Source organism: Calypte anna, chromosome 6, assembly GCF_003957555.1.
Source record: "Calypte anna isolate BGI_N300 chromosome 6, bCalAnn1_v1.p, whole genome shotgun sequence".
In the NCBI taxonomy this organism is placed as follows: Eukaryota; Metazoa; Chordata; class Aves; order Apodiformes; family Trochilidae; genus Calypte; species Calypte anna.
The window spans coordinates 31,136,667-31,151,695 of NC_044252.1; the positions used below are offsets into that span (position 1 = coordinate 31,136,667).

At 41.3% G+C, this 15,029-nt stretch overlaps 1 protein-coding gene across 8 annotated transcripts in view; it reads left to right on the forward strand.

Moving 5' to 3' along the window:
- Window positions 1–2,335: 2,335 nt before the first annotated feature.
- Window positions 2,336–15,029, forward strand: part of TACC2 (transforming acidic coiled-coil containing protein 2) — a 133,666-nt gene continuing 120,972 nt past the window's right edge. For 7 of the 8 annotated variants that reach the window (XM_030453710.1, XM_030453714.1, XM_008492100.2 and 4 more), the window contains exon 1: window positions 2,336–2,421. The gene's annotated coding sequence lies outside the window, so the exon portion shown is untranslated. Of the gene's footprint in view, window positions 2,422–13,935; window positions 14,043–15,029 lie in introns of all 8 variants that reach the window. The other variant, XM_030453711.1, reaches the window with a different exon arrangement.

Genomic DNA, 15,029 nt, shown 5'->3' on the forward strand with positions numbered 1-15,029 from the left:
AGCCTCAACACCCCCAGCTCCCTAAGCCTCTCCTCATAGGATCTGTGCTTGAGTCCCTTCCCCAGCCCAGTTGCCTCCTTTGGACCTGCTCCAGCACCTCAATCTCCTTCCTGAGCTGAGGGGCCCAGAATTGGACACAGGACTCAAGCTGTGGCCTCACCAGGGCTGAGCACAGGGGCAGAAAAAAATATACACAGACATCAGTGTTGCCTCAGAGCAGAGAACAGCCAGGCAGCCTTGATGGTCCATCCAGTACATTTCTAATGGAGGAACATAGAAATGAAAAGCAAATGAAGAACAATGTCAGCTTTTTGCAAAAAAAGGAAAAGCCAATTACTCCTCTGTAGAGCTGTACCCATATTTTGCATACCTGCATTGCAATTTTTTGCACATTGAAATTTTAATATGCCAATAATTGCTGTATTCCCAGAAAATCATAAGAATTCACTTTTTTTATATATCAATCTCTAAAAGTTATCACCTACTAAACAGTGCCAACACCATGCAAGTGGCTCAGACCTAAGTGCTTCTGTGATAGGTTTAATCCTGTCACAGCAATCATTTCTCCACATCTCATCCTGATGTGAATATAATTTTATAGCATGTGTTTAAAGGCCTGCAACTCATAAACTATTATGGAAGAAATAGATTTTTTTTTTTCCTTTCTGAAACAATTTACTTCAAGGGAAATTTTTCCAAAAGCACCATGTAACTGAAAACATGTTCTGCTTAAAAGTCAGCTCTGTGATTGCTGTGGGTTTCCTATTCCAGTGACATGTGCTTTGGGGGTTTATATTTAAGACAACACTGAATTGAATTGGCATGTTTTGTTTTTCCTGAAGGGCTCTCAGATGTAATTCTTTAACTTTCAACTACTACAGTCAAACAAGTGGGCTGAAAGACCCACCTCATCCATCCTGAGAAGAAACAAAGTGCTTTCCCCCCACCTTTTCTGCCTCTACAGGCAAGGGAAGACTGAACACAGACAAAGAGATGAATACTGGCAAGTGTCAGGGTTTAACCCTGGCCCAGCAATTAAACTGAATAACAGACACTCTCTATTAATCTCTCTCTCCTCCTTGATAAAGAAAGGAGAGAGAATAAGGGAGAGAGACTGATGGGTTGGAAACTAAACTACACAACTTTAAAGAAACAGTAATGATAAATAGGAAAAATTACTAAATCTATACAAATATACAGGAAAATGGAAACCACATTCCTCCCTCCTTTCCCCCAATAACTCTCACGTCACCACCGAGGCTGCAGGGCAGCCCTGGGAAAGTCCAGGCTGGAATCCTGGAGTCAGCAGCAGTCGGGAACTGGAAGCAGGAACACACAGATATGGGCTGGGATGGATCAGGAGCACAGGCAGAGGAAGGGATGGAATCCTTCCAGGATGCCAGGTGAAGGAAGGGAAGTAGGAAAGGCAGGAAGGGCAGGCAGCTGGAAGCTGGAAGCAGGAAATCAGGAAATCTGGCTTGGCCCTCATGATCCCTCAAATTTATACTGAGTATGAGGTGTATGGGATGGAATACTCTGTTTGGTCAATTCTGGCATCTATCTTGTCTGTTCCTCCCCAAAGGAGGGCTCAGGTGGGATCTCTTTCTTCCTTCTGGAGGGTAAAAGTTTTCCTCAGAGCTGAGCTTGGCTCTGCACACCAGTCTCTAGCAGTAACTATAAACATCAAGTGTTATCAGTCCTAGAAGCACACACTGTCTGAGAAACTTGCTGTAAATTTCAGCAAGTGCAACTACTTACAAGAGACTGAGCTAAAAGCAAAAAGTACAAGACAGAAAATCACCTTTATCCTGGCCCAAACCAGGACATGGCAAGAAATATCTGCTTTTTCCTTCTCTCCCTCCTGCCAGGTAATCCACTAGCATTCCCAGAGTCTGAATGTTTGTTTACCCTGAACTCCAGCAAAGCATTCCTCATGAAATCTGTGGAGCAGTGCAACTGTTTCCCTAAGGCAGACTTCCAGTGATTATAAACCTTTGTCAGGTGCTACCCTGATTCATTTTTTCCCAAATTTGTTTACTAAGTTAGTCAGGTGAGAGAGATGGCCTGATACCTCCAAGTCACAGCCCTTTAGTGAAAAGCCAGAGGGTAGAATTCCACTGACAGCAGACTGCACCCAGTCAACAGAACCTATCTCATGCTCTTCTCATCCAGCAACTGAGAATTCCTGTGAAGAACTGATGTGTCATAGCCCTGCAGCTCCCTGGGTCAGATTCTTTGCACTTCATAGCTCTCCAGCATAGTGTTCTCAAACATAAGCCAATTCACATTAATAGAACACTTTCATGTGATCCAGGGGGAAAGGGGATCCATAGACTAGCTAGGAGTGAAGGAGTGCAGAAGGTTGGAAAAAATCAGGGACAGAGTGGTTACATTTCTTTTTTTAACCTAGAGGAAAATCGGGTAAGTAATTTTTTAATTAGTTCTTTACATTTAAAAATGTCTAGACTCAAACCAGTTTGCTAATTATGTTTTTTGCACATTTCAAAAAATCAAAGGTGGTGTCTTATAAGTAAAAGAAACTTTACTCCTTAGCAGAAAAATAAAAAAAGTGTGACTCTTTTGAGGTTTCATCTTCTCTTGCCTAACTTGTTTTCTAATCCACATAACCTGTGCAGTAGTCTACAGGATGATGTCTACTTAGTATCTTTCTAAGACTGATCTTTGTCTGTATATCCTAAAATAGCTGTTTTTAAAAAAGCTACAACAATACAGACTGTAACAGCAATTTGCAAATGTCAGAGTTTTAAAACATGGCTCTCCTCCACCCTTGTTCTGTTTTCAGACACAGTTCTAAGGATTTGTTTCAGAAAGGGTTGCTTGTTGATTTCAAGTTGCCATGTAACCAGAAGAAGAATGTGTGTTTCTCATGCAGAATTTCAGAGATAGAATTAGCTGGCTAGTCATTAGAAAGATTATGCAGATGTTTGACAATGTTTTGAAGTGAGAACTGACTGTGATGTTTCATCCTTTCATGCCTGGTGAAGGTTGCTTCAGGGTGTAAAACACAACACTCAACATCTGAAGGTGGAATATTGCCTCTGGTGACCCAAACCTTTTATTGATTTCCAGGTTATTGAAGTCACCCCTTTCATTCCTTTTAACTAGGTGAACTAATCAAGTTAAGCTAATACTTCACTGTCATGAGATTAACAAGAGTTTTATTATGAAATTAATTTGAACATTTATAACACTATATTGAAATCTGTTGGCAACAAGTAAGACCATGGATGCTTGAATAATTTCTATTTGTTTTGGTTTGGTTGGTGGAGTTTTTTTTTAATGAACAAGGTTTGTGTCAACACAACATTTTGGTATGTCTTACATGTTTTGGAAAGTATTTTTCAAGTAATCTATCTTCAGAAAGGTAGGTTTATCTTCAGGCAGAAGCTAGCAGTCACATTGACAGACACAGCATGACGATGGCAAACATGCTTCTCTCTGTATTATGAAGTTGGTATTTTCTACCAAATCTGATCTTTTTAAAAAAAAACAGATTGTTCACAGCTTTCATTTGTTTCTCAAGATACAGCTAGTCAGGATCAAGCTGCTAATTACATAGCAGTGGACTTTTTCTCCCTTACACAGCCCAAGAGGTGGGTTAGAAACCTGCTATAATGTAGGAGTTAAAGGAAAAAAAATCTCCATCCTTTCATGTCAGAGCTCCTCAGTGATGGATTCAGAGATTAATTAAGTAGATACCAGTATATATATCCATATATCTTATTTTAAAGTGATTTTGGAAAGTAGGAATGTAGAAGGGCTGGTAGTTGGCTGGAAAAATCAGATGGACCTATGAATGGAAGGTATTATCTAAGTGTCATCTGTCATCTCCACCTGCACCTATGGCTACAGCTTTGATCCTGTGGTTTAGGGAGATCAGGAGTCACTTGACACTTCCTCCAGAATTACCTAGTTAGTATGTTTTCACCAAGCATTTTAACAATCTCAGGGCAAGCTGTGGAAAGCAACGTAGTCTAGGAAAAAGCTGATCTAAGTTGTATTACAGCTTGGTTATTTTATTATTAAAGCAAGTTGTCAATGAGTGGATGTGCTTGAGTTGTCACAAGGGCAGTAGTCTGTGGGGCTGCTTAGGAAGGACACCTCTTCAAAGCCTCTCAGCCTGCTGCATAAAAAAAAAAAATAAAAATTACAAAAATTGCCCCTAGTTCCAACCTTATTCTTTATACACACTTGGATGCCTGCAGATTTTTTTTCCCCATTATACAAAAAATAATTTATACTCTTAATTGCTTACTTGCTATTTTGTGAGGCTTGATACAAAGCAAGCAGGGTAGAAGTAGAAATAGAAGCAAAAGTTAGGTTAGCTTCCAGAGTAGGCAGAGGAGGAGGGCCAAGGGGAAAACATCTCTGTGAAGGTTCAGATTGTGAAATCTCCTGAAGGCTGCAGAAGGGTCCCTGTCTTCCATTCAGCTGGTACATTTGAGGATATATTAAGGATATTCCTTTCTTTAATCAGTGCTCTGCTGCTTCTTTCAGTGAGGGAAGTCAAACCAAGCTTCCATACTGAGCACTGACCATTACTCTGGAAAGAAGGACCTTCCATTTGGGAGTGGCTGGAACCACTTCTCAGGGCAGAGAAGTCTTCCACATCAGTTTTTGTGTTTTCTAATGCTGGTAGAACATTCATAGAAGCCCCTTATGTCCATAACAAGTCTGAAAAGTTTTACCCAACATCTGTGATCTCAGCTTAAAGATAAATAAGTAGCTTGAATTCAGTTGAGTCTACATTCAACTGTAGCAACTAATGGTTGGAGGATTTTTGTTGAAGTAGATTCTTCACAGATTACAGTGTTTAGTTTTCTTGACATAATTATTTTTAAATACCAGCTTCTACAAATCACATGTTGAAACAACATTTGATTTAATTTTTGGATGTTTTCATTAGAAGGTCTTGAACACAGGATACTATGAAAATACATTGGTTGGTCAAGATACATATAGAGAATATACAAGCCTCAGCAAGTTTCACAAAATACTGAACTACATATTCTTGCCAAATTAAATTTGTCATAAAATGCTAGTTAGGACTTGACAGACTCGTTTAGTTCTCTGATTTCAGAGCAAGCATCTGATCCAGCTAGCACTCTTGGTTCTTGGTCAAACCCAAGACTCAGCCAGCTCTGAGTCCTTGCAAATGGCTTAGGATGTGTTTGTTTTCTTCATGTGTGAAGCAGTAGTGTGCTCTGGGGAGTTACAGGACTGTAATAGGACTGTACATAAATAAAAGGTAAGAATTATTTCTTTTGTTACCTAGATGAAATCTGATTTTCTGAATATAAGTAAGGAGAAAAGGTTTCCTGATTCGTGACAAGCTGGCTGGGTGTATGGTGTAAATACCTTTTCTTCTTAGCAAGACAAAACGTGGTAGATATCCTAACTTAGTTTTTTTTTATTTGAAAGGTTGCCATATTTTCAAAAGAAATATTTTAGAAGGAAACAGGACCAGTATAACTGGGAGTAAGAAAGCAGAACCACGAGATAATCTCCTTAGAGACAGTGAAAGAAAACAGAAAACTTTATTAGTGAACCAACACTATAGCTGTTTCTGCAGAATAGATCTGACTGAAGAATTGATCAAATAAGACAAAATGGCATATATTTTCAAATGAATTCAGAATATTGTATGATTTCAGAACATTTTCTCCCATTTTCAGTATGTGCTTCCTCCAGGAAACCTGTAAGAAATGTAACTATTTGGAGGAAATAAAAAACAATAGTGGATGGATATGTCTCTCAGCCCTATTTTCTATGATTCTGTGAAGTGTCAGCCATCCAGCACCACTTCCCTGCACTTGAGGTCCAATGTCAGCCTCTAAAAGAGGCAGAGAGGGTTTGTCTAGATCTGGAGCACAAACAATTTTTTATATTAACTCACATCAACATCATGAACAACTCCAAGTTGAAGCCAGGAGCACAAAGATTGCTGCAGTTACGGAGAGGGAAAAGAAGAATAAAAAAGCAGTTCATAAGTACCAAAACCCCAATTTTTTACAGCAAGGCTTAATAATCTGCAGTTTGGGATCCTACATGCCTAGATTTTAATGTGCTCCATTTTGGTTTTAGCTTGGTGTAGACTGTGAATCCTTCAGCAGTGCAGAGGGATCAGTGTGATATCTTACACACAGCAGCTGCCTTTCACTTTTGTTACTATTAGCCTAGAACAGTGTGAGCTGTTGATCTATTTTTCATCCTCACAAACAAACTTTTCATTAGACTTTAAAGATATTGTGCTTATATTTCTGTGTATTATAAATGCAGCATCTTGATACAATTTAAATTGCAGTAATTATTATTAGCTGTTGGAATAAGTTGCATGCCTACTTGTTACAGTACCTTTTACTCACAGTTTCCATGTCACTTCCAACTGTAAACTGAATATTGTCCTTAATCACTTTATGAGAAAGAGCTGATTTTGCCCACAAGGTTGGAGCATTGCACAGTTTTATTGAACCCATATGAAAACCTCTGCATGATGCAAGGGGGCAGGAGGTTTAAATTCATGGTCTACATAAAGTTAGGGTTTGGGGTTTTTTTAGTTTCTCTGATAGACTCTTAACTCATTGCACTGTTTAGATCAAAAGGTGATGTGTGTCAGAGCATGGAGATATTCTACCAAACTTGCCTTAACTTTTCATAATTGTCATACATGCAGTGTTTTAGTCCCTACAGGAAGAGCTTCCAGCCCAAAATGAATATTCAAAACCTGGCACTATTAAACCATTTCTACTGGTAGAAGGATTTCAAGAGTTTTAGAAATTGCACTTGAGCCTTTTGCTTTAGTATTTCCTACAGTCTCAACATATCTTTCTGTGTCAAGTTCTGCTCTTACATCCTAAGTTTAGTGGGATTTTATTCAACCTATAAGCTATCACACTTTTCATTAAAGAATATTATTCCTTTCTAGATGCACTGAACTTCAGCAAGTAACCCCTCAGAGTGTGCTCATACAGCAAAAAAAGAATCACATCTGGACACAAGAAGATACCAATCTTGATTCTCTTTAGCAGTAATTATGGAAGGTGGTTCTGTATAGGCTCCAGTTGCACATGAACTTTGAACTTTAAACTGAACAAACAATTGTAGACCTTATTTTGTGTTCATATGAAATATGTTAGTACACTTTTAGGGTGCTAGCAACTGAGCCACATCTTTAAGCAGCCTCAGGAAGTCAGTATTGCAGCCATTTTCAAATGATTTCTGAAGATTTTCTTCCCAAATGATCATTCACTGTTACAATCTCTGCTTATAAAGATAATATAGTCCCTAATTACAAAAAATAGCAATCTTTTTGGCAGCCTGGTCTCCAGGAAACCTTCCCTAAATCAAAACTGAGCTCGAGTTAAAGTACTGTAAAGCCTGTAACAAATATATTCACTAACAAGCAAGAAATGCCAGTGGAAAAATACACCTGGAAACTGAGTGAACCTCTGAAACTGGATATTGTTTCTCTCAGTGGCAAATGATAACATGAATATAAATAGTGTAAGCTGGACAAGATGATATCTTATGTGAATTTAAATCTGTCATTAGGAGAAGCTGATTAGGTTTACATCTGTCAAAAGGGTGAAGACTGGTGCCATCTGTAATAACAGGGAGCAGCTCAGTTAACTTGATCTCCACCAGCCCCCATGGATCACTAGGATCACTCCCCACAACATAACATTAGGTCACCTTTTAAAAAAGCCACTACCACAAAGGCAAACATCAAGAGCTCCAGTTCAGAGTAGGAAATGCAGTTCAGGAATCCATCACTGTGCCCAGATCAGCACAGGGACTGCCTTGAACTGACTCCTGAGTCTTGTTTTGTGTGGCTGCTTAGTTGAATTGAAGGTGGGAAAATAGGTTGATAACTTATATTCTTATTAATCATTAAATATTAAATCATAATATCAGTTTTAAACCTTATAACAGTGATGGAACAATGGCAGTGGCAGTAGGGAAGCATTCTCATTATTATGCAATTATTATCCTTTCAAAAAAAAGCATATAAAATCATTTTAACTTTATTGCTTTTCTTGATTTATGATATCTTTAATGATACTTCTGTGACATTACTGTACACAAAAATGCTCCTTCCTGGCCTTTACAAATAAGCCTAAGGATGTATTTCAGTCTTGCTTAGGCTTGAAATGTGACAGGGTCTTTTTGTGCAGGGCTAAATCAGCATAACCCCCTTGGGAAAAGGCCATGATCCAGTCCATATTCCATGCAAAATAGAACCTATTCTTTTAGAGCAGCAATGCCAAATAACCCAATCAGTAACTGGTATTCTGAGGGCTCAGTCCAGGACTGCACAATCTAACAGTGGCCTAATCACTCGAGTCCTCTGTGCCTCAGTTTCTGCTTTTGTAAAATATCAGCAGTGTGATCCTGCTTTGTAAATCAGTGAGCAGTTTGCATAAGTAATGCTACCCAACCCCTTGCAGTGCATGAATGTAAGTGGTGTGGTTACTTAATATAACTATTTTCAAGGTGCAGGTGATTTTTCCAAGTAAATATTTGTTCAGCCAACTTCAGCATCTTTGTAATGAAGGGTTCATAGCTTTATCAACTCCATCTTGACTCCAGAATCATTTCAGTGGTCAGTGACTCAGTTCCCAGAGTTATGCCTGCAAAGATCTAGGATACTTGCTTGGACTAGAGTCTGAAGCCTTACCCTGGTCTGACTGTTCACAAGTTGTCTTGAGGTGCAGTTCTCCTGAGAGACTCTTTTTATAGCTGCCCTTACTCCCTGGTAAAACACAGCACATCTGGACTGAGAAAATTGTTCTCTGCTAAACATTCAGAAGATGAGTTTATAATCTAATTTATTCTCACCTAGTGCTCAAACACCTATCATGAGATTATGAAAAACAGCTTCAGGGTAATTGGTCTCTAACTGAGGATGAAGGACACAACCTAAATAGGATCTATGCATTTAATTATACATAATATGTAATACATAGGTGTATCTAGGTGTGTGTACACATAATTATGTATACATATGGAAACATAACACGTGTTGGGCCAGCACAAAAAAACCCAGCAAGCATCCACCCCTCAGCCCAAGGCCAGTCTGTGAGTGTTGATGGAGCCTGCTGGAAACTCAAGAACAAGACCTCCTCTCCTCTGCCATCTGTGTGGGCATGAAGGGTGTGTTAGCACACAGCTCAGCAAACACCTCCAGCCTCTGACATGGTAACACACACCTCAGGCCAAGGAAGCAGGAGGGGAGGCACTGCTGCCTGCCACAGCTGGGAGAGACAGCTAGAGACAAACAAGGAGGGAATTTTTTGAAGGAGAAAGAGCCTGAAACGAGGCAAGATACAACCCACCCTATAAAGTGTTCTTCCCATGCTTGATCTATGCTTCTGGTGCTGTGTTAAATCAAGCACATTGCTTATGTCTCCTTTTCTGCCTTGATATAACATGGATTTTTGTCTCTGAGTTGTGTCCTGACATCCTTGGTGCTGTGACTGGCAGAGAAGCTCAGGGAGCAGAGAGCCAGCAGGTTCTGAAAGTCCAACCATCAGCTCAGACCTCCCACCACTCCTTCCAAAACTTTGCCCTAATTCAGGGTGATATTTTTCCTGCCTCATCTTGGAGGAACAGGGATGCTGGCATTGCAGAGAGCTGTGTGTTTTGTCTGGATCAACAGCATTCCCTCTACCTGCAGTGCTGCATATGCTGAAAAGTAAATATAAATGTGGTTTGGAAGGAGAAATCCTCCATGCTTGGGATGTTATTCTTTGGATCATATGTAACACTTTTGGCATCACTTTTAAAGACCTCTGCATTACTTAAAGAAGGGCATGTACATGTGCTCAAAACACAAGAGAAGGATTATTCAGATCCACAGATGTAGGCACTGAGCACCATTTTAGACACAGACGTGGGTGTGACATCCTTGTGGGGCTGGCAGATAAACCACAAAACTTATCTGAGACCCATGTCTTCCAGAGAGGCAGGTCAGGGATAAACAGGACACCTTTGGGTGTCCAATGAGCCTCTTTGAGGGAATAGAATCACACCTCAGATTACCAGAATTATTTTTATTTATTATTGCTTGAAACTATATAGGGTTATGAAAGTTCTGTGAACAGCTGAAATGACAGACTTCTTTGAGCTGGGATAAGATGTAAGATGAAATCAATTAACACCCCCATGTTTTTTAGGGAGGGTACCTCCTGATGAAGGTTTGAATGACATTTAACTCAAATTCCAGCATATCTGGCAAACTGGAGCAGGCTGAGGGAGCCAGTGCTGACATCCCAGCTGCTGCTCAGTGGGCTTTTTTACCTTGGGCAAAACAATTTATCTCCAAAGAAATAGACTGCTTCTTCTACACCTTTTGTGCCATGAATGTTTAGACTAAAAAAGCTGAAGAAGGGCCCATGACTTCCTTAATCTGTTTTTTTTTTTATTATTTTGTCTCTTAGTAGAAAGAACTTGGAATCCCTTTGTTTCTTTTCTTTCATACTTGCACATTACAAATCAGCAAAAGGCTGGGCTGCAAAAAAAAACAACAAACAAAAAAGAGCTGTCTCATTTTAAATGCTCAGCCCAGTACATCCAGTGGTGGATATCCAGATTGCCCAATCTCTGGTTATCCTGGGGGGAAGGGCAGCAAAATACCATTTCAAAACTCTCAGACAAAGCCAGCTCAGCTTTGTGTTGCCAAGCAGCATCACAATTTTACAGCAGATCCAGCTGCTGATGTTGCTAAGCAACATCTTTCCCATCAAGTTGTGCACTTTTAAATCATTACATGTTTAGTAATTCTCGTTATAAGATGATGTTTTCCCTCCCAGGTCTTGGTATTTGAGCTGCTAGAATTTGTGAGAAAACAAGGGCTGAAGGACTCATAGGTCACCCTTTCAGATCAGCATGGGTTTAGGAAGGGCAGGTCCTGCCTGACCAACCTGATCTCCTTTTATGATCAGGGGACCCGACTGGTGGATGAGGGGAAGGCGGTGGATGTGGTCTACCTGGATTTCAGCAAAGCCTTTGACACCGTCCCCCATAGCATTCTCCTGAAAAAGCTGTCAGCCCACAGCTTGGACAGGAGCACCCTGTGCTGGGTTAGGAACTGGCTGGAGGGCCGGGCCCAGAGAGTGGTGGTGAACGGGGCTGCATCAAAATGGCGGCCGGTCACTAGTGGTGTCCCCCAGGGATCAGTGTTGGGCCCAGTTCTGTTTAATATCTTTATCGACGACTTAGACGAAGGGATTGAGTCCATCATCAGCAAATTCGCAGATGACACCAAGCTGGGAGGAAGTGTGGACCAACTTGAAGGCAGGAGGGCTCTGCAGAGAGACCTGGACAGACTGGAGAGCTGGGCCGATTCCAACGGGATGAGGTTCAAGAAGGCCAAGTGCCGGGTCCTGCACTTTGGCCACAACAACCCCATGCAGCGCTACAGGCTGGGGACAGAGTGGCTGGAGAGCAGCCAGGCAGAAAGGGACCTGGGAGTCTGCATCGACAAGAAACTGAACATGAGCCAGCAGTGTGCCCAGGTGGCCAAGAAGGCCAATGGCATCCTGGCCTGGATCAGGAACAGCGTCACCAGCAGGTCCAGGGAAGGGATTCTGCCCCTGTGCTCAGCCCTGGTGAGGCCACACCTCGAGTACTGTGTCCAGTTCTGGGCCCTCAGTTTAAGAAGGATGTAGAGGTCCTGGAACAGGTCCAAAGGAGGGCAACCAGGCTGGTGAAGGGACTCGAGCACAGACCCTATGAGGAGAGGCTGAGAGAGCTGGGGGTGTTCAGCCTGAAGAAGAGGAGGCTCAGGGGAGACCTCATTGCTGTCTACAACTACCTGAAAGGAGGCTGTAGCGAGGTGGGAACTGGACTCTTTTCACAGACGACCTTCAACAAGACAAGAGGACACAGTCTTAAGTTGTGCCAGGGGAGGTTTAGGTTAGATATTAGAAAGAATTTCTTCACGGAGAGGGTGATTAGGCTATGGAATGGACTGCCCGGTGAGGTGGTAGATTCTCCGTCCCTGGAGACATTTAAGAAAAGACTGGATGTGGCACTCAGTGCCATGGTCTAGCAACTGCTCCGGTGGGTCAAGGGTTGGACTAGATGATCTCTGAGGTCCCTTCCAACCCAGCTAATTCTATGATTCTATGATTCTATGATTCTATGGTCTCTCCAATATTGTTCTTATGCAGAAGCAAAATATAATTTTGCATTAGTTCCAGAAAGATCAAAGAAGAGCAAAATTCTGAACATCCCTCTTGCTTCTCTTACCTAAGAGAACAACTGGTGCTTAATGGTAAAAGTGCTTCAACAGAGCTTTGCAATGCTTTATGTGTGGTATCAATCATCTGAAAGTGAGGAATAGAAAAACATTTTGTCTGATTTTAGTAGTATTTATATCATAAAGCAAAATGAGCTCAAATTAAGTTGTCTTACAGAAAAACCTAAGGTAGCATGGATTCAATATATGTAAGAGGGGGATGTGGTTGGTAAGTATAGCAAAAACTGTGTACATTAGGATTAAATTTGATCACTCAAGACAAGTTTTATGGATCTTCCTGAAATGCCTAACTCATTAAAGCTACACAGCTTGCAGTCTGAGCTGTGTTTTCCCCCAGTCCTCCTGGCTTAGATCCTCTTTTGATCACGAAAAAGCAGCCTCCCAGGATGAGGGTAAATCACAGGGGAATTCCAGCAAACACCAGTAATGCAGCCTGATGTGAACACATGTTCTCCCAGCAGTTCTACCATAAAATCAAAGAAAACAAATCAAGACATAAGAGGATGAGGAGTGCTCTCACATTTAGGGGTTTACGCAAACTGATTTGACTTCATCCTGGGAACAGAGCAGAAGAGCAGCATCTGCATAGGTGGGAACAACTTGGGATAGCTGGGATAAGGAGCTGGGTTTGTCCTAATGTAGATATGAGAGTGGACCAGAAATCTGACCCCAAGGGTGTTGTCAGGGTTGCTTTAGATCCAGAGCTGGGAGAGCCCTGTTGCTGTCTGTTAGCATGGATGTCACTGCCCTCGTTTCACATGATTCATGGGGTCTGGAAGCAGTGAAGTTGTCTGAGTGGCTTTGCAAACCTTACACAAGGTCAGGCAAACAGAGGGATTCTCCTGTGCACACGTCTTGCCAAAAATATACAGTCAGAAATAATGATCAACCACCAGAAGGCCATTTCCCCCAGTGCTTGTGCCAAAAAGTTGTTTTGTAAGGCAGCTTCTTCACTTGCACTTTGTGGCATTTTCTGGCCTTTGCTTTAGAAATGGAACAGCAGCAAATATGAATTCAGCTTCTGTTTATGAAGAAATAATGCAGTTAGTAGAAGTGGGGACATATTAACAGACCTGTGTTTTCCTGAGATCCCGCAGGATCCTTGCTCTTAAATTCCTGGCAGAGAGCCTAAGAAAACCCAAAACAAAACATTGCATAATTTGTTGCCTATAGGCAATGAATTATACAATAGCTCTATTTTTTTCTAAGGAAGAGCACCCCAAAACTTTGTTTTGCTGAATTTCAGCTTTCCTGGATTCAAAAGCAGGCTGGGGAGACCAGAGAAAATGGGACATGGCAGTTTCACATCTTTTAGTTAGTGAGCTTTGCTGCAGATCTTGACTTTTTAATCTTGAACTCTTAGAATACAGCACAGATTTATTTGACATACTGTATTACCCACACACCACCAAACCCACCCATATGTACCTTTATAAGCTGGAAAAACCTCAGGGAGTAGAGGTGATTTATTTCTGATCTCTGGGATTCTTTGATCAGTAACAGTAGCTTAAGGTAGTGTAATAATGCTGGAGCTTGGATTGCTGGACCATTAGCTTCATAAACCAAAAATAAGGTTAAAAAGCCAAGGTACTCATGTAGTCCCTGACCTTACAACTTCTCATTCTACCTCTTGACATTCCTAATGTTTTCAGGCCAGATGTTTTTAGACCAAGACTTTGTGGAACAGAGAACAAACTCTGGAAAGCCAGCAGCCAAAACATATGAAATCCTATAAAATCCTGCCTCTTATTCCTGTCAGGTATGAGTTTTCCATGCCAATAACACTGCCAAGCAGCTCTTTCAGGTTCTGCAAACAGCTGAGAATTGGCTGGGTGGCACCAACAGGCACCACTGGTGTTTCCAGAAACTTGCTAACTACTTGGCCACTAATGATAAATAAAGTGTCTTTTATTATCAGCTGTCTCTCTGAGCAGCCCTTAGTGGAATAACTTCTGGAAGGGACAAGGAGCATAACTGATAACAATTAGCACACCCACAAACCAGTACTTCTTGCAACAGCACATTTCAAAGGGTTTTTGTCATGGCTCCACCCATCACGATGATTAAATGGGAAATTATTTCAGCATAAGCTGAACAGGAACATCCACATTTGCTGGCAGGTATTTCTGAGAGCTTTCAAGAGTAACAGGAGAAAACGAAAAACAAACTTAAACAAAGACAAACCTGAAAACAAAATGCTGGATGCCTATGGCTGCCAACACTCATTTTCCTTCAAAAACACCCGAGTAACTTCCATGGGGTCTTGATACCATTTCAATGAGCAATTTTTGTAGTGCCAGAAGCACTGCTCACACCACAGGCCAAGAAACACTGGAAATGCAATATGTTGTAACCAAAATCCATTTTCTCTGGGGTTACTTTTGTGAAAAACATTAATCCTCAGTTTATGGTATGCAGAGCCATAGCAGCCTCCCAGGAGCAGGGGGAGGCCAGGGGTGGAGGAGGTCTGACTTGTTTTCTTCTTGCCTGGGGTGGAGGCAAGTTGGTTGTTGAGCAGGTTCTGAAGGTGGGTCCCTGGGAGGAAACCTACACTTCATGTCAGTCTGAGGAGAAGTAGGAGGAAAATAAGGTGAAAACTGGTGAGGTGAAGATGGAAGGAATGGTTTGAAGACATGTTCTGAAAGTGTCAGTGAAGCCAAAGCTGCCAGATTAATCCTGCAATGTAAGTGTGAAGTTCTACGTTCTGTCACTTGCTCATTTCAGGAGAGCAGTTGTTTTATTGTCC